This window comes from Alosa sapidissima, chromosome 1, assembly GCF_018492685.1.
Source record: "Alosa sapidissima isolate fAloSap1 chromosome 1, fAloSap1.pri, whole genome shotgun sequence".
NCBI classification, from domain to species: Eukaryota; Metazoa; Chordata; class Actinopteri; order Clupeiformes; family Clupeidae; genus Alosa; species Alosa sapidissima.
In genome coordinates this window covers 34707021-34727755 of record NC_055957.1, presented here as the reverse complement: position 1 = coordinate 34727755, position 20735 = coordinate 34707021, and the positions used below count along the sequence as shown (strand labels likewise).

The 20735-nt window shown below is 43.2% G+C and overlaps 1 long non-coding RNA gene across 1 annotated transcript; it reads left to right on the top strand.

Moving 5' to 3' along the window:
* Positions 1-9909: 9909 nt before the first annotated feature.
* LOC121720067 lies at positions 9910-13897 on the top strand. Its single transcript, XR_006034436.1, has 3 exons — positions 9910-9960; positions 10242-10459; positions 13226-13897. It is a non-coding gene; the product is annotated as an uncharacterized LOC121720067 (long non-coding RNA).
* Positions 13898-20735: the final 6838 nt, after the last annotated feature.

Genomic DNA, 20735 nt, shown 5'->3' with positions numbered 1-20735 from the left:
GACATTTACAGGCATTGCTCTCATTAGCCTATAATGACAGTTAATAAAATAACCTATTACAGGCGTGCCAGTGGATTTTCTCCATTGGCTGTCTTGTGCTAATTTGGCTAAGAGGTGTGAAATCATACCTGTTTGATGCATTTGTGCCAGCCTTCTACTGTATCAACAAATCCCTCCCTCTCTTTCTTACCCCCCCCCCCCCCCCCCCCAGTTCTAATAAGGAGACAACACAAATCACCTGAAGGTATTCAATTGAAGTGATGCTCTGAAGGAGCTTCTATTATAAGTAACACAGTTTTGTGATGTAGGAAATATCTCTTGAAAATCAATATCACTCTGTCTGGTGAGGAAAATTGCACCTTCCTCTCTCTCTGCTCTCCTTCCTCTTCCTTTTTGAGAAAAAGGATTCTGACCTGGGGGCTTTCCCTTTCCACACATCAGCATAGTCTGTGTGAGATGAGTGGTTCAGTCCTCCCATTTTCAGTATCATTGGGCTGTAATGACAGCGCGGCAGAAGTGTGTGTGTGTGTGTGTGTGTGTGTGTGTGTGTGTGCTATTTCCTCTAATGCTTACACCCACCCCTGTTCTTTTGTAACTCCTTTACCTTAACCATTGTTGGCTTGTTCCTCTTAATTCTGATTCTTTGATGTACTGAAGAATACAAAAACTGTGATGATTTAACAGTGGGCATTGTTGCCACGCATCGTCTATTAACGTTGTAATTAAGTTGGAGTTACTGAAAGATATAATGCGTGAACAAAGGCACTCTAATTTCCTTGACACTTGACAATCCAAATGAAAATCCTGTTTTTGTTGAATCAATACCTCAATAGGACAGCTCTCTCGCCACAACAGAGGATCAGAGAGGAGAATAAATCCTTCAAAGGGATGCTGCAGGGCAGACCTACTGGTGGGTGAATGAAGGCGGCTGGGGGAAAGCATGTGTACGCTCTGACAGCTTTTCCACTGGATGCCCGCTTTATTACACACCTAAAGGTGCTGGAATAGGATTTAAACACACCCTTTCTCCTTATCCTTCTCTGCACAGCAGGGCTGGCATTTGATGTTGTCTACCCCTGATAGTGGAGCATCAGCACTTCTCTGGAGTCCTGCCCTATGCTATACCAGGTTCTGAGATCAGTTATGAGATTGGCATAATAACCATATCACGCATACAGTGGCAAGTGACATATCCTTTCAAGCTGTTGGTGAAAATGATAGAAATGTACCATGTCATTATTGTACGATACTATGGCTTCTAGACATGTAGCATAGTTTGATAAGGCATACCAAAATAAGTAAGAATTATCATGAGGATTGTCATGATGACTACAAATGTCAGGATATGGCATCCTTGGCATGAGGGGTTATGTTATGTTATGGCTCAAGTGAAGTGTTAGTTTATTTCAAGTTATTTGAAGGCACTAGTCCCGCTTTGTTTCTTGATGCACAACTCACCAACCAGGGCTGTCTCATCCTCATGCATGAGGCATGTATGATCCCACCCAAGTATTGTCTTATTAACATGAGTTATCTGGGTCATCTAAGCTCTCCCCTGGTTTTTAGTGATGCGAATGTAATCTTTCCAACATATACAGTACATGATGAACTGTAGGCATCTCTCTGAAGCTCTCGAGCAGTCTGTAGCATTTTCTGCACAGGACTCAGGACTGAGCACATGTCGGGCAACTCAATAAGCTGAGCAGAGACAGCCCAGCAGCTCAGAGATAGTCATCAGCACACGAATACCATTAAGCAAATTGGACCAAGGGTCACGCAGGCTCCTTCCCCTGTGAATTACTCCAGGATTCACTGCGAGTGGACAGTGGTAAAAGTTAATGGTTAAGAAACATCGCTTTCTCTCACTTCAGCTGAGCTCACCAATCTATAGTCGTTTCACTTAGGTGCCTATTGAACGCACAATTTTTTGGTGCACTATTACGGACACATCGAGATGAAGCGTTTGGTTTCTCTGGCATTTTCTCTTAAAGGCATCCTTTCCCTGGGCCTGGCTGAGCTAATGTGACTTAATGAATGGGAGCACCTTTATGTTCTCACCCCAGAGGCGGCGCGCGGCACGGCGGGCTCATCAGCTGGCTACGCTAAAGGCCAGCCTCCCGCCGGTTGATCGACCTGGATCATTTCCCTTTGCGTGGACGCCGCTGGGTCAGGCAAAGTTCAGGCTGTTTTGTATGCTTTTCGTAGCCCGCTCTCATCTCCTGACCTGGTCGATATGGGGTGGGGGGATATTATGTGTGTATGCGTGTCTCTCTCTCTCTCTGTGTGTGTGTGTGTGTGTCTGTGTGTGTGTTTGTGTGTGTCTGTATTGGGGGTTGGGGGGGGGGCGATTTGGCCCACATGTGTTTCTCAACACTTTTCTGCTGCTCCCCTAAAATGCATGCAAGGCAGGTTTGTGTGGGTAAAACAGACAATCAAATATTGTTTGAATGTGTGTGTGTGTGTGTGTGTGTGTGTGTGCTTATTTAGTCCCATGAGAATGTGGTGTTGCTAAGTCTCTGCCTTTGTTTGTGCACATGTGTTTCATGTGGGTTTTGTATGCATGTGGCTTTGCGCGATTATGTGTGTTTACCTTCAGTTGCACGATTCTGTGAGCACGATCAGCCCTCCCACTCACAGATGCTTTCCAAACACAGCATCAACCCTCTTTACACACAGCCAGCAGTATAATGTCCTTGCTACAGGATACACACAACTTTTCTCATTCCCCAAAACTTTTCTTTTTTTCCTGAGAGCCACATCTCTATCTCTCTATCTTGTGTCATATCGGCATGTTGCCAGCATGTGTGGCTTTCTGCAAGATGCCCAGCTTGCCCAACTACACCCCCAAGCAGATAAAAAAACATCTTTCTGCCCTCCCTACATCCCTCCCCACAACCCACACACACTCACACACACACACACCCGCACACTGTCCCTTCAACCCCTCTCGGTAATTACACACATTTTCCCTCATTAACGATGCAGTTAGCGGCCGCCGCCACGGCTGGCTGTGGAGCCGGTGCCAGCTGGGTATTGATCTGCGCTCGCTGAAAGTCATCGACAGTGAAAGGAAACGCACGCCGAGGGCCCATGCTCGGGCTTCGGCGTGCTCCAAGGTCACCGAGGACGGCTGCTCCGCCAACATCACCCTCTCCTACAAGAGCAGAGGGGGTTAGGGCTCGTAAGACAGGACCAGAGAAGACGCTTTTGGGGAAACAACTTTTGGTGTTGCTTTTGTTGACATTATGCTCAGTTATTATTATAGGGATTTTCTTGCAGCCTGTGCTGAAGTTGAAGGCTTAGACTAACATTAGACTTGTTCAGACATGTCAACACCCAAATGTCACAACTGCTTTGGGAAATGTCTTATGTTTTGACAGTCTGGCATGTAGCATTATGCTACTGTATCTTTTAAATGTCTGTCCATCATGACAATTACTGTCAGAGAAGGAGAAGGAAGGTGCCGCACACGGAAGGTGCCGCACTGAAAAAACGTTTAATAGGCGATAACGTTTCGGCCTACAAGGCCTTCATCAGATCGCATGTATAGTGCATTCAGACAAAAAAGACTTAGCTTAGGCTTAGACTCATTGATTGGGATCAATTAGTCAGCTGATTACTATCCAAGACGAAACCCCATCGAATTGAGGACGTCATCAGATAAGTCGGCCCCAGGGTAGATCTCGTCATGGTCTGTAATAATAATAACTAGATGTACCGCAGAGTGGTACAAAATATGACCGCCGCCCAATCCAGCACATTTTTTCCACAAAAATAAGTCAAGTTGTCAAATTGTGTTAATTTCCTACTTTGTTCCTTTTTTGTGTGTTTGTAATTGAGTGTGTGCAGAGTGTGTGGTTGTTTTTGTGTATATGTGTTTTTTATGTGTGTGTGTGTGTGTGTGTGTGTGTGTGTGTGTGTGTGTGTGTGTGTGTGTGTGTGTGTGTACTTGTGTTTGTGTATGTAGGTGTGTTTGTATGGGTGCATGTGTGTGTGTATGTGTGTTCATGTGTTTGTGTGCGTGTTTGTGCGTGTCGTGTGTGTGCATGTACAGTGGGCAGTGCTTCGACTTGGCCAGCTTCCAACGCGGTCCGCGCGTGGGATTACGCGGCATCACGCGACTTTAATTTGTATTTTTCCAGTGACGCTGCAACGACGCTGCAACAACCGGCAGAGGTCTCAAGTGAGCAGGGTGTCTCGTAAAAAGAAATGGAGCTGGAAAACCCTACACAGACTTCACTACAGACTTTAGCAGACTGATTTAGAAATAATTTAATAACCAGAAATATGCCTGCCCTGCCCTAATAAAGAAATATTTGGTTAACGGCGAGTGAATCCCGTTTGCAGCCGTAGAAGAAACGCAGGACAAATTAAACATTCTGGTTTTCTCCGAGTGCAACGATGATAGACAGACATCATTTGGACAAAATATAGAGCATATTAACCTCCGTTGCTCAGCCAAATGCCTTCCTGTTACGTCCTGTTATCACGGAGTTACAGGCGATAAACGATTTTTGATGGTCACAAGTTTACTTCATTAGCGTTTATTTTTTTGATTATTAAAGAGTGTTTTTCATTTAAAGGCATAACTTTGTGCTTATTCAGAAGAGCATTTAGTGTTCTCCCCAATCCCAGATGTTCACATTGCATGTTTGTTTGTAATGGATGCAACCGCGAGATACGCTTGTCATAGGCGCCGTTACCGTGGGTGCTCCGTCTCTCGGGCACCCACTGAAAACATCGAGCACCCACGTGTGCCAGCTTACAGTCCCGGCTAAATTTATATTAATTTAAAATCAAACATCGCAGTTAATGTTAAATTCTCATAATGTGATTGGATATGTTGCTGTCAATTCCCTACTCCATATACTAACCAACAATGAGAGCGTCTCTCGTATGAAAATTCCTGACACTTCCCATCTGAAGAATTAACGCAAGGCTTTGTCGGGTCTTCAGCCCCGAATGTTTAAAATGTATATAGCCCTGAATACAGGGCCGGAGTGGGGCCACTTTTCAGCCCGGGAGTTTCAGGCCCAAGACTGTCCTACTTTTTTAGTGGTGGTGGAACTTGGATGAATAAGGCAACATTTCAGCTTTTACTATCCTGTAGTTTTTATTATAGGCTAACAATATTCCACTATTCCACAAAGATAAGTTGATAAGTTAACAAAAAACAGGAAGGAAAAAATAAAGCATTTGAAATGTATCCTACAATTCCACTAAGAGGCATATTGAACTATTGTTTACATGTTTTTTCTGCATGGGTCAGCTATCATGTTGTTGTTTGATGATTTGCTCCTTTACTACACCCACTTCTGAGCAAACAAGGCATATAGGTTGATCATGTAGCCTACTGTTGTCATATAGCCTACTGTTCTTTCTTACATAAAATAATTTTAATTCATATGGTTAACTCTATTATCCGTTCTACTTCTCCCTGTAGTCATAGCTAATTTCAGGCTCATCATTTTCAGTGGGGGACTGGCTGATCTGCTGCTCAGAGGCTACTTTTGTTTTTAGGCCTAGGCTACTGCATACACAGATCAAGCTTGAGTTTTGTTATCAATATTTGCATAATATTTGCAAAGTCTATGAATCGCCATATTTGATGATACCAAAAGGCAAATTCTTTCAATTAATTTAATATGTTGCTTGCAAATAGGTTGACAACGCTACAACATCAAGTATTAGCCCAATAATTAGGCTATGGCGCTATAATCATGGCTAATTTACCAGTTGCCACTTATTCTGTCCTCTTAAAAAAAAATCTGGAAGCTTGGCACATTTGGCAGCATTTTCCTCCAATACTTTTAGTCTTTTTTACCTGGCCTTTCCAGTCCCTCATGGCCTCTTTCTACCATCCATCCTCCCTGACGCTTATCACTACGGTAGGGCCGGCCCAGCTGGTATCTGAGAAAACTTTTTAGAAAAGGCGGGCTATATGGACCCAACCAATTAACTCTTCTTGGGAGGGGAAAACAACCCATGCAGAGGCTGCGGTGTTGGGCATAGGATGCGAAGGTGTGTAGCCAACTTTAAGAGAAGATAGATTAACGTGGCAAATGTTAATATTTTTCCCTCGACCGGCCCAAAAGTGAAGCGGCCCACCGGGAATTCTCCCGATTCTCCCGATTACCCACTTCGGGCCTGCCTGAATATCATTTTAAAAGTAGTCTGACAAAGCTTATTGTTTTGTGACACAGCTAAACACTGGTACCTCATAGAACGTCTATAACATAGCCTAGGTGGTCGCAACTCACAAAAGTAAAGCAGATAGAAAGAACTCACGCAAATCTAGCCTACAACACGCAGACATCTTCATGCGCAGGGGAGAGAGCGCGCGCGCGCACAGGTGCTTTATGATTGTTGGATCATACCCGCTTATTTACAAAATGTGTGCTTTTGGTTATAGCCTGCATGCAGTGTGACAGTAGGCCATTTCTGTAAAACAAACTAATTTATTTGCGAAACTTTATGCAGTAGAACTACACGCAGTAGGCATGCAGGACATAATGTTTGCGCAGGAGAGAGAATGAGAATAAGAGCGCAAGCACGCACGCAACCACCAAGGATTAGAACACTAGGATAAGATTTGAAGGCCATGGACATACATCTTTCTTTCGAAAACAGAAATGGTGAGGCAAGGTATAGGCAAGATAGATACATTGCTGGTCAAAACGTTAGCGTAAGAACTGGTTTATAATGATGAATCAAGCACAAAGCACATTTACTAAAGCACATCCACTGTTTAAAGTCACAAACACAATGAACTAAGGTAACTTTTTTGCATACCGGTAGATATGGCTGTGTAGTCGGCCATAACATTTATTCTTGCAGGCTGTCCGTTTTGGCTGTCATACTTTTAAATGGCTTTGCAAGAAGTAGGCCTACATAGACCATAACTTGTACTACTGTCATCTTCTTTAAGAACTTTTCCCAATATTTCCCATAGGCTATATCGCTTTTCCTGAAGGGGTGTCTTTATTATTTTAATTCGAGTCTTCAGCTTCTTTACTGTTGACTTTACTGTATTGATGCTTTACTGTATTGATGCTAGCCTTCTCGTGATATTTTAAGTAGGCCTATTTGTAGAAAATATATATTTAATTAATTTTAACTGACCCGCCCGCAAATGACCCAAATATCATTAAAATATTTTGTTTGACTCATAACCGCTTAATTTCAGGCAGACCGCGCAACACTGTGCGCTATGTAGATCGTTTCTCGTACCATTTAATTTCTCAGAATTTAGGTCTACTAGGCCTACAATAACGTCATCACCAAATACATCTTTTATTTTTAGTTGATCAACCACAAAGAGTAGCATAGGCCTACTGTGCACAGTGCACTGACGACTGTAGCAGCCCAAGGTAACCAGTTGTTGTAGATGAGAGGCAACCCCTTGTTTCAGATAGCCTGGACAACATGTTACCTGGGTGTTGCCTACGTTATTAATTAATGGTAGCCTACAATAGTTAATTGATTCGCGTAACATATTAGTTGGCTCAAAGAGTAGGGAATCAGGATGGAGAGAGTCATGCGTGTGTTGCTTTTGCGGGATCGAATCCAGTTTAATGCTAGTTTTCAAAACATATATTTTTTTACATGTCTTTTGTCCGAGTGGCTGTAATGTAGCCGAGCGCTCATGGCGTATGAAAAGCGACTTCAAACCGCCTAAAACAACTTGTTTGTGAATGTCTGACAACTGCTGCAGCGCATGCACGCGCAAGGAAACCAGTAGGTGGAGAAACCAGAAGGCACACAACACCGGAACGATTTTAAGGCTATTTCGCATAGGCTACTCAATGGTGCTATTTCACACGCATTATAGCGACCCCCACTCACCGGGGTTAGGTGGAAGGTGTTAATAGACGATTGGCGTAGCCTACAGTGGACTAGGGCTGTCAAAATTGCTCAAAAATTACGTTCGAATAGCCCCTCTAAAATAAACACAGGTATTCGAATATATTGGAATATCTAGGCTATATTATTTGCGCATTATGTCAGTGACGCGCATCATGTCATCTGTTTTTAACTTTTTGTATGGTTATTGCTTGACAGGGGGGATCCCAAGCAGCTTTCAGCCATAAGGCATTTCCTAATTCACTCGACACTGATATTCAAAATGTTGAAACTATTTCGGCATAGCCTATAAGCAGTTTAATTAAATGTAATGTTAGTTGTAAACAAACGGGCTACTTGGTGAGGCTTGGCCTCACAGATAGGCCTATTAACTGACCGCCCGATTCACGTTGGCTGGGGGTCAGGGGGGGCCATCAGACATTTGTTCCCAAGGGTCTATGAATTGTTAATCCGGCCCTGCCCCCAACGAACACAACTTTTCACCTCTGAGACAGCTTAAAAGAGGACTCCTAACTCACTGACCTACTTACTGTAGGCTGCGCAAACCACAGGCCTTTTTTTGGGCAAGCCTGCATTCGAGGCAGGCCTTCTGTTGAAGAATTTTATGAAGAAATAAAATTTATGTTGAAGAAACATACTTATAATACAATTATCATCTATTTTTTAATTAGTACCAATACATTTGCCCAGGCCATTTTAGAATAAAATAAACAATTAATGCTTAAATTGCTTTCGATTTTCTCAAGAAATTAAGCATTTTTAATGAGCTGTAAGGGCCATGACTATACTCTATATTCTAAACAGCTGCTTTAACACCTCCTCAATTGATGAGTCCTCCTGTCCCTCACACAGGAATTAAAGTGAGATTGCTCAGCCGTGATGTGTTAATATGGGGATGGGGATGTCTGTCAACTCTCTGAATGTGTGATTATCTGAGACGGCTGTTGCTGGGCGGGGAGTAACACTCAGTGACCTGTGGTACCCCACACATAATCACACTCTGGCAATGACTCAACACAAGCCTAATGCAGAGGAAAACACACACACACACACACACACACACACACACACACATACACACACACACACACACACACACAAACAGGACCCATAATGTCAGTAATCTCTCCAACTGAGCTAAATTAGATGAAACACACAACAACATGCACCCTCTCGTTTCTGGTCCCTCCACCATGCCCGCACCCATACAAAAAATATAGAAACACACACACACACACACACACACACACACACACACACACACACACACACACACTCACACACACTTAGTCTCTCACACACACACATACACACATTACAGGTGAAAATAGTATTGAGTGCCGGGACCCTGCAGATGTGGTGATTTGTGGAGGCTTTTATTGAGTTCATCCACAGTGCGAGCAGCACTGATAACACCGTGCACTAGGAGATATATGTTTGGGCTTGTTCAAACATGGATCAAACAGCAAGCTGAAGCCACAGCAGGACTCTGTCAATAAATGATCCCTCTCACCAGCGGAGACGGATGTTGTGCTGCTGTCGTCTATGTCTGGAGCTGTTCCAGAGCCTTTGATTGTGTCTGTGTCTGTGCTAGCATGTTTGAGAATACTGTATATGTGTGTGTGTGTGTGTGTGTGTGTGTGTGTGTGTGTGCGCATGTATGAGAGCGGGCGAGAGAGAGTGTATGTGTGACTGTGTGTGTGTAAGTGTGTGCATGGTGTGTGTGTGTGGTTGCATGCTTGTTTATGTGTGAGGCGGTCGATAATCCCACACAGTGGCAGTCGGAGGCGAGTGGTAAAATGGCACTTGCCTGCATGAGGCCCAGCACGTGACTGCACTCCTGTTGGGATTGATGAGCTTCTTCAAAGCGCCGCCAATGGGCCAACGGCTAAACGACCGGCCGTCTACAGCCTCACGGGGCAGCCGGTGCAGAGGCAGACGCCTGGAGCCGGCGAAATCAAACTGATTCTAGATCAGTGGTTGCCAAAGCCTCGTGCGAACGGCAGGGTGGCAGATGGTGCAAGTGCAGGCTGACCCCAGGACAGTGGCCCGCTGAAAAACACGAAACGGGAATGGCGCTGGGATTTAACAAGTGAGGTAAGCGATGCGAGACCAGACAACACAGGGACCAGTTAGAGACAGACTGAAGACAGAGAGAGTGCAGGAGTGAGAGAGAGAGAGAGAGATGGAGAGAGAGAGATAGATAGATAGATAGAGAGTGAGTGAGAGAGAGAGAGAGAACGATGTGTGTGTGGGGGGAGATTGTAGATAAATATAATTTTTCACAGGAACTTGGAAACTGTCTTTTTCAAACACACAAGCATACACACACACACACACACAGCGACACACACACTGTACACTTTCTACCTTCACAGGTGCCCGTCTCAGATGGAGGTGAAGCTGTGCCCACCCCTCCTGCTGTGGGTGCCAGGATGCCACCTCCTGCCCATCTGTGCTCCTTGCTCCAGCATGGCAGGCGAGTGGCAGTGGCGCGGATGCTTTCGGAGGCCTCTGCCGCGCGGCGTGGTACCAGGGCGATGCCGGGGTGCCAGGGCCTTGGCAGCATGGCAGGCATGAACATGGCGGAACACATGTGAGTTAGCTGCAACCTGGGTGCTTGGAATGAGGCCCAGAGAACAAACTCGATGGGAGATTTCCCCTTTCCCTCACCCTTCTCTCTCTCTCTCTCTCTCTCTCTCTCTCTCTCTCTCTCTCTCTCTCTCTCTCTTAACACACTTGTGTCATAATCTGTTTTAATAGAATCAGTCCTCTCTCTCTTTCTCTCTTTCTTTATCTCTCTTGTTCTATGTAAGCACACTTGTGCCAGTATCTGCTTTACTAGTAGATTCACTCCTCTCTTCCTCTCTGTCTCTCTCTCTGTCTCTCTCTCTCTTGCTGTCTGTCTCTCTGGCTCTGTGAGCACACTTGTCTTACTATTTGTTTCACTCCTCCTGTCTCTCTCCTTCCAGGAGTGAGCGGTTATCTAATCTTCCCTCCCACTCTTCATCTCCTGCTTTGTTCAGTCAACAGTCTGTTGTCTCCAGTGAGCTTATGGCTGAGTCTCTCTCTCTCTACCCGTCTCAACCATTAACCTTGGGCCCCTGTGGTAGTTACACAGTGTCTATGATCCTTATAAATATGCGTCCACCTTTTCTCTTGTCTTCCTCCCTCTCTCTCTCTCCGTCGCACTCTAGTCCGGCTGTTTGCGCATTGTTTGTGCTGTGCACTCCGTGGTATAATTAATCACAATTACAACGAGAACGGATGTTGGTGCTTCTTCCTAAGAAGGAGCCTGTTTACCGACTCTTTATCTCCCCAATACACTCAGAATAATGGATGACCTAGGCCAGCAGACCACTGGGGGAAATGTGTATGAATATCGGGCTTCATTGGACATGGCTGGTATGCTAAAGGAACCTGACTTTGCATATCTGGGCTTGGTTTAAGAGGTTATGTGGAAAATAAATCACAACCGTGATGAACAGCCGTGATGAATGTTGCCTTGATTAATTGCAGAATTATAGGATACATATAAAATCACACACACACACACACACACACACACACACATATATATATATGCTATAAATGTTCTCATAAATATAGCTTATAAATATTCCATGTATTATCACTTAAAGTACAGAAAATGTGTTCTAAACGTCACTGGGGTTTGCTAAGGTCATGGCGCAAATTCATAATATTGAGTTTCTAGCTAATGGATAAAAAAGACACAAGCGAGTATTAGGGCTCTCTGCGTTCCAAACTTTAATGGGAGTTCAGCGAGCAGATGAACAGGTTAAATCTGAAGGCATCACGATGCACACACGAGGTCAAGCAAGTTTGTTTAGGTCAGTGGAGGGGTCCATCTGCCGGGCCAAGATGTCTGCTCCCGCCGAATTGAAACTAATTTCACGTCTCACTAAAACAATATCGCTAATGAGTGGCCCTGCGCTGCGCCGAGCGAGCCTTAATTAGTGGGGCTACTCAGCGACATGACCATGGAGAGAGAACGAGGCGTAGAGTTGAGGGGAGAAAAAAACAAATGTGTCTAATTCCTTCCATAATGAGAGACCTCCATTAATTTATCAGGTGCCTTCTGAGCTAAACGTGCTCTTGTGCTTGTGCTCTCTCTCTCTCTCTCTCTCACCCAATCTTTCATACTTATCTGATTTTTTCATCTAGAATTAACAGATTGCTAGACTATTTATTTTCTCTTTGAAGTTTTTCCTTGAGCTGCCTAGTAAGCCCTGAATTGAGAGGGACCTCTCAGAAGAGAGGCAGTAAATGCAGTAAATGCTGTGCAGTTGTGATCAGTGCATGCAGAGCATTAGTGCCTTTTGATTTAAAATAGAGCAAGAGAGAGAGAGAGAGAACCTGAAACGGTGATATCTCCAGTTTGTTTTGGCATATCCCTTCTATTTGTTCTTATAGCGTACATGTACTGTACATGTTTGTATGTTTTTGTGCATGTCTTGTACATTTTTGTGCATGTCTTCTGGCATGTATGAGTGCAGGTGAGTTCATGTAGCGTGTTGTTCTAGGTTTATGGGCACTAATGGGGAGCTGAGATGATCCTTTACCATGTGAATACGTCACCTTGAACCCACAGTCACAGTCTAATCTCTGTTGTATTTTTGTTATTTACTTCCATTTAATTATTGGTATCAGTGTTCATTTTAAATCTTGTGGGCTAACCCAAGAAAACTACTAAGGGGAATCATAAAAGTTTTGATTCTATTGGTATTTCAGTGGCATCACTGAGCTCATTCTCTGTGGACAATGTTGGTGCAGGTGTGTGTGTGTGTGCGTGGCAACATCGTGTGTAAATGAGAGCCCTGTCTCAGCTGATCTATGTTGGGCTCCAAGCCATTGATCAGCCTTCACAATAGATACAGATGCGACCCATTTTCAACAGGCAGGGGGGATATTATGGGGTGTCAGGGATTCAGCCTTGAAGCGTAAAGGGGCTGATTGTTTTCCAAGAGCCTGGAAGAGATGGTAATGGATGAGTGGAGAGATGTGATAGTTACAAGGGGTGAGTGTGTGTGTGTGTGTGTGTGTGTGTGTGTGTGCGCGTGTGCGTATGTGTGAGAGAGACTAGAGGAGATGAAACGAGGAAGAGGGCAGGTAAGCCACCGAAATGCCCCTTGCTTAGACGTGGCCTCGCAAGGATTTTGGAATATGTGCACTGAAAACTGTTGAAGCCTAAATACTCTCTCTCTGTATTCCCCCACATATTCTAGGCTTCTTTCTGATTCTCTTTCTCTCTCTCCCTCCCTCTCTCTCCTGCTCTCTCTCTCTCGCTCTCCCTCTCTCTGGGGTTTTTTGGTATTCTGCACATTCTCCCTATCTCCCTCAGCTCCTGTGTGTTCTGACAGCTGACCTTTCATTATGAATTCCTCCAATCAGTCTGGTCCGAAACACACTGTATTCACATGAAGAAGCTCATCCGTGCTGAAGACATGATGTCAGCAGGGTGGACAGATGAAATATGGGAAGTATTTCACACATTTACAAGAGGCAGAGAGAAGGACAGAAATATAAACCGTCTTCTGTTTCTGCTCTTGTTAGTTTCCTGCCTCCATGTGTGTGTGTATTCAATGGTTTAACATAAGGCCTAAGTAAAAGGCATCCCAAGCTTTAATTGGTCTAAAATGTTTACTTACAATAATTCCACATAGGCTATAAGAATGAAAAAAATATATATATAACAATGGAGTATGATATGATGCATAATATAACATTCCAGGAGTGCATGTATTTATGTATGAAATTCTTTTCTGCCATCAGTTTGAGTTGTGTTCAGTCCAGACACATGCAATCTGCACCCAATCAATACTCACAGTGGGAAGAGAACAAGCCCAAGAGAGAGGCTGAGGTTCCCGTAATGTCAGCTGAAAAAAGTCCAGCGCAGGAGTCAGTCTGTCTCCTGCATCACAATACCCAGAATGCATCATCACCCCACCCTCAGACATAGCCTGCTGCAACCACAGACTCTCTCTTATAAAGTGGATCTCTGCCACCATGTCTTCGGAAACAAAATTAAATCTAAATAATCAGTATAAATATTTATAATGTTTTTTTAAACTTTCTTGAGATAAATTATTCATTGTATCTGGGGATTGATTACGAGACTTTGGAATGGGAACATGTTCCATAAAAGTAGGCTAGTAAGAGTTTTTCTTTAAAAAATGTAACACTGTTCCTGACAAGTTTTAAGGCTGAACTTAAATACATCCATCTCAATATTGTCATATCAGGTAATTATAAGAGAACCTCATAGACCATTCTTGTACTTAGTTTTGTGTTCTGGGTACCCACTACCTCCACTAGGGTCCACTAAACAGTTCAGTCTCTTCCTCAAGAGATGTCAATTTGCCAGTTGTAATTTGTCAAACAAATGCATCTTTCTGTTAATAATAGATGTGAGTAACTGCTAGACAGATGCATAAGAACAAAAACTCTCTTGTGGCTGAAATTCTCTTTTGTCCTTGTTTGCACACAAGAATGTTTAATCAGTGTTTTCCTCTGCCCTATTGTCATCCTTAGTTCATTCTGCCGTCGATCAAAAGAGGGCGCTAGTGTGCAACAGAAGGCACGGGAGCCTGTGTTACCACCACCAACATCAGCCCTTCCACAAGTCCGATGACTCCTAGTTACATCACAGAGAGAAGGCACTCGCTCACCACATGGCCAGTCTCCTCAGACTTAGGGGTCTGAGCTCTCTAATCAGGGCAGTGAACGTCCGGTGTTCAAACATCCTCGGTGAACGTGCAGGAGGAGGTGATCAATGGAGGAGTGGCTGCAATTAACCCTTTGGGTGTCACCGTACATTCAAATACTGCATATAACCGATCCACCCCACCCTGACACACACACTCTCTCTCTCTCTCTCTCTCTCTCTTACACACACACTTACACGGACAGAGATAGAGAGAGAGAGAGAGAGAGAGAGAGAGAGAGAGCGAGAGAGAGAAAGAGAGAGAGAGCAAGGTATAGAGCACTGGGCAATGGCAGATCAATATGATTGTCACTGGACTCCCATTTTTAATCAACTTCATGGGTGCACAAAAGTCTTTGTTTCATGGTGGAGAAGGCCCCTCTTGAAAAGTTACCGATAAATGACTATTGATCCCCCACCCTGTACGCTCAGGGGGACATGGCCATTGATGGATACCCGGCGTAATGTTTGGAGTCTTGCAGTTCATCACAGCTCACAGACAGGGCCGCGAAGTCCAGTCACCAACCAATGGCTCTCAATAAGCCATGGAGGAAATGACAGTTGCTGATGGCTATGAGAAGGAGTGTTACTAAAGTGCTAATAGCACCCTAATTGCATTACATTGTGGGTACTGTAGTTAGTGTATCTCTTGATGGGAATAATAATGGGCAACATACTGCTGAAGGATTTCTTTTGTTAACAATTCAGGCCTTTACATTTGCACATTGCTGACTAGGCAGGCCTACATGGCGAAATGGGGGGATGTGGTTACCTTCAGTAATACCATGCGCTTCAGAGCAAAAGAGCCAAAACTGTCTCTTGCCTCAGTCTTGTTGGCTGTCAGCATGATCATGCTAAGATTGTAATTGGACTGTTCCCACGTGACAGGAAGAACAAAGGCCTTTGGGGGGTGGAGGGGGGGGGGCAGAGAAGGAGTGAAATGTTTGACCAAATTCCATTACCTCATTTCATTACATTCATTCATTTGTGCATTGGCACAGAGACATCGCCAAATATAGGTCTTCCACTTCCTCTGCAATGATAATTCTAAAGTAGCAGAGTGAATCTGTCACAGGCACAGATTAAAACATTGACCCACTACAGATATAGACTATTCATAGAGAGAATTTACACTGTGCATCAGCTGCAAGTCAGTTCAGCTGAAGCATCCAGTGATGGGCAGGACTGGCACTGAGGGCAGGTGAGTGCCTGATGCCAACGCGGCGGTCTGGGGCTGTATGAGACTGCTATTGTACAGGTCCTCCTGTATTATCTGCCCGAGGGCTCAGGTATCTAATGAATCTCCATGAATGAGTGTTGGAGGTTCAGAGTGTGTGTCTGTGTGTGTGTGTGTGTGTGAGAGAGAGAGAGAAAATTCTTATGACTGCCCCACCACCTCCACAATTTCCCCCACGGTCTTCTCTGTGTCATTTCATATCTTGGGCGAGCAGCGTTTTTCATCTATTTCATCCCCTCTTCACTCCCACCCTCTGTTCCCCTCTGCCAGGGCTGAGGTTTGCTTAAGCTGCCTCTCAGGTCATTTCCATTTCACTTTATTTTCTCACCAGAGTGAGGGATCAGTTCTGTAGAGGTTAAACAGGGCTGGGGTGGTTCACGCCACTCCCATTATGAAGTTTATATTGAACGCGGCTTTGGGCTGCCTAAGAGTCAAGTGCTTTATATTTGTTCGGTGATGGTATGTGTGAATAAGTGTGTGCAATGTGTGTGTGTGTAATGATACTGGCCTATGTCATATTGTAAGACCTACACTGAGGGCAAGGTGGAAACAAAGCTCTTAGGAACAGGCTGAAATCCTCCTGACTTCAAGGACCATGGTGGTTGTTCTGAATATAGCTTGTTACTGTGTCATTGTTTGGTCCTTCTGAATTGTAGAGGACATGTGTTAGGATGTGTGTACAGTACCAGTGCATCATAGTTAAGCAGAATGTATCCATATCTAAACTAAGTCAGGTGTCTTGGATGTTCTGCAAATTAAAGTCATGATGGCCTATTTCTAAAAGGTCTGTGTGTGTGTGTGTGAGAGAGAGAGAGAGAGAGAGAGTGTATGTATGTGTGTGTGAGAGAGCAAGAGAGAGAGAGAGAGTGTGTGTATGTCTGTGTATGTGTGTTTGTGTTCATTGTGTTTTCATTCTGCCTGTTTAATAAGCTTGCATCAGGCTGCCTCAGTAAGGTGTGCAAAGGGGAGGTGCATTGAGTACTGGCAACACACACATCATCCCTTCCTAACTAAAAGGAGGTTTTGAATGTGTGCATGTGTGCTCAAACTACAAGCACATTGAGTGTGTTGTCTTGGACATTAATAATCCGATATTAACTCAATTTAAACAATAATAGATGCCATAATACATAAGATGTCATGCAAAAAGCATTTACATTTAACTAGGGCCTACAGAAGTACAGTATACCCTCCAGAATTATTGGCACCCCATACTAAAGTTGACTAAAATCTGGTATAAAAAATAATCTGTTGGTGATTTATTGTAATATCACAATGAAAACAAATAGGAAAACTCCAACCTTGAAGGGAAGCAATTTTTTGAGAAAAAGGAAAATATCATAAAGAAATAAATATTTTCAACAAAAACACGTTGCTCACAATTATTGGCACCCCTGCTTATAATACCTTCTTAAGCCTTCCTTTTTCCAATAAAACAACTTGTAATATTCACCTATTACACCCCATAGAGTTGGAGAATACAAAGCAAGAGATTTAAGACTGATGGGGCATGGGATCATGACAGTCAAAAGCGCATCGTCACTCGTCAAAAGCTTATTCAAATTTAGTAGGATGTCCAGTCCACATTGGGAGGGTTTTCGTTTTCAAACGTCGTGCGCATGGCGCAACAAGGTGTTCCTAGGTTTTTTAATCAGTCATGGGTGTGTTCTGGACGTAACATCATTTAAACCAATGAGAATGACATCTGTCATTCCCTTTAACAGCACAAAGCGCAATGTCAAATAAATGCATCAGTATTTTGACATTCAACGGCGCATTTGAAGGAGGCTGCTTGCGAGACCGTATGCAATAGTCATTCCATTAAACCATGCTTTACTAAAACCTAGCATAGCCTTCACGCATTTGCACTCCTCTATTATTTGAACTCATTAGCAAAGTGAAACTAACTTCACCATGGTGTCAGTCAACAACAAGACAGTTATATGCTGTTACTTTGACTGACAATGGGTTACCTTAGACTTCTGACCAGGTGTACAATAGCGATTTTTAGACAATGCGCTAAGCCACTCCCTAAGTTGTTAATTGCCACACCCTGGGCGCATTATTAATAAAAATAAATGTGCAAAATAAGGAATTAAACTTTGTGCTGGGTGGAAAACGAGTTTTACGCCATGCGCCAGGGTGCAAAATACAGCCCTTGGTCTTTACAAACTCTCCCCAGATCGTCCAGATTCCTAGGTCCACACTTCTCCTCTTTGACTCACCCCACTGTTTTTCTATGGAGTTTAAATCAGGGGACTGAGATGGCAATGGCCGAAGCTTGATTTTGCGTTCAGTAAACCATATTTGTTTTGATCTGGACGTTTGTTGTGGTTCATTGACCTGATATATGATCCAATCATGACCAACGTTTAGTATCTTGGCAGAGATTGACAGATTTCCTTTAAAAATGTTTTTTATGTTGTTTGTGATACCATGCACCTTAATTAGATTCCCAAGGCCTTTGGGAATAAAAACAGCCCCACAATAGCACAGCCTCTCCACCATAATTCTCATTAAGTATGAGGTTCTTTTCAGTATAGCCATTCTTCTATGTACGCCAAACACAGCTAAAGTGTTCCTAGCCAAAGAGTGCAATTTTCATGTCATCTGACAATAGACCACACTTCCAGACAAAGTCACTGTACCATTCGGTAACTCCTAACGTTTACATTGTTAATTAAATGACTGGACAGGCGTTTACTTAGCATGCCTTCTAAATAAGCTGTTAGCAGTGAGGTCACTTTTGAAGATTGTTTGGGGGACTTGGTGACCCCAAGATGACACATTTGTCTGTAACTTTCCAATAGTGGTCCTAATGGAATTTTTTGCCTATCTTATCATCCTCCATACTGTACGTGGGGGCGAGATAACCATGGGTCTTTGTCCAAGCATGTTTGTTTCATTTCCAGTTGATTAGAACCTTTTAATAATTGTTTTAACTCTAATTATTACACAGCTCTTCAGAGTGCTGCAGAAAGTTCCATTCACATGAATGGGCCTTCCCAACGTTCGGGCCTATGTTAAATCTATATAAATCACCGGCAAAGTATATAATCACCGCTGTCAATGGCAACGGGTCGATTAACGTCTTTCATATCCCTCCGCAAAAATTCCGTTCGCTTATTGCAATGGAATTTCATTGAAAGGGAAAGTAAGCTAGTAAGACGTTGCCACGCAACAACTGAAACTGTCAAGTTCTATCTGTGTGGCGAACTATTTATTTTGTCAGCGGAAGACACGAAACGGTAGCAAAATCATTTTTAAAGATTCATTGTGTTAGGTTTCTTTTCTCGTTTTGGCAAGTAGCCGTGTAATAAGCGGAATAATGTATTGTCCGCCGGTAATTATCAGAAAATAAGTCCCGACAGGGAGAACAGAACCCCAACGCGCAGCGGAGTACCTTACATTATCCCTTACATATAGGCATTTTCAACAAAGTACCTAGTTTTTATAAACATTCACTGACTTACACTTTCTTTTTAATTAAATTTAGTGTATTCTCTTGTCTTCCTGGTGTTGAAAAATGACAAGAGGATTTAGCCTCTGTGTCACTTTATTTTCATATCTTAGTGAAAAACAAAGTAATGAACTACCTCTGAAAGTTCACAGACACTCTGATTAACTTAACATAGTTAAAATTAGATAGGGAAATGCTTCTGTTAGGTCTTGTATGTAAGATTTTCTAGGGCTGCCAATAATTGTGAGCAACGTGTTTTTGTTAAAAATATTTATTTCTTTATGAGATTTTCTTTTTTCTCAGAATACATTTTCTTCCCTTCAAGGGTGGATTTTCCTTGTTGTTTTCATTGTGAGAGTACAATGAATCATCAAAAGATTATTTTTATGCCATTTTTTAGTCAACATTACCAAAGGTGCCAATAATTCTGGAGGGTACTCAGGATGCTAGATACAAAAGATTCTTTAGAACCTGCTAGCTACATGTATTATCAGACTATACTGTGTTACATGTGAATGGGAATATGGATGGAATATTCCATTAAAAGCTTGTATAAAAACTGTACTCGTAATATTGTCTTATTCAAATAAGGTCAATATTTGGATTAATGCTGTCAATGTAAACTAGTTATTGTAAGAGTCCCTTCTACATTGTCTCTGTTTTCCCCATGGAAGTATACAAATATTTCAATCAAAATCATATAATATCTCGCTCACGTTTTTCAGTGAATAAAGTGTTCAGCTTTCATGAACCTTTATTCTTGTAGTCTATCTAACTAGCAAGATGGCACACCTGATACCTGATGCACAGTTGTTTGAAATCTTTGCTGGTAATCTCATTAAGGTATGATTCCCCAAAGTCTGGCACTTTATGTGATGAACATGAAGCACTATAAATGTGGATGTATGAAATGTTTAAAGCAAGTACATACCCAAGCATTTATTGGGAGGTGTAAGTAAACAAGTGTCTCTACACTGGCTCTCAAACAAGCACACATATTTATTTGCATACACTTGCATTTTGTAAGCTATACTCCAACAAGTATATCTGGCATATTTAAGTACTGTATGCTTTTGTTTTTTGGTCTTTGACACACACACACACACACACACACACATTAAATAATGAGGAAGCTGTCAGGACTCATCAGCGTCTGTCAGTGATGTGTGGTGGTCACTTCAGTGGACGCAAGCAGCCCTCGGCTCTCATGGAGCCTAAGGGGCTAGGATCAGAGGGGCCCGTCCAATGGCCCACACTCTGTCACATCCGCTCAGCCTCACTCTTCTCTTCAGAGGCATCATGTTCTCTCTCTCTCTCTCTCTCTCTCTGTCTCTCACTCGTCCTCTGGACCGCCTCTTGACTCAGGCTCAGAATGTCATATTTCAGCAAGCCATCCAACTTTGGCTTTGTCTGTTTCCGTTGTCTTACAAAGTCACAGACGAGCACATTTG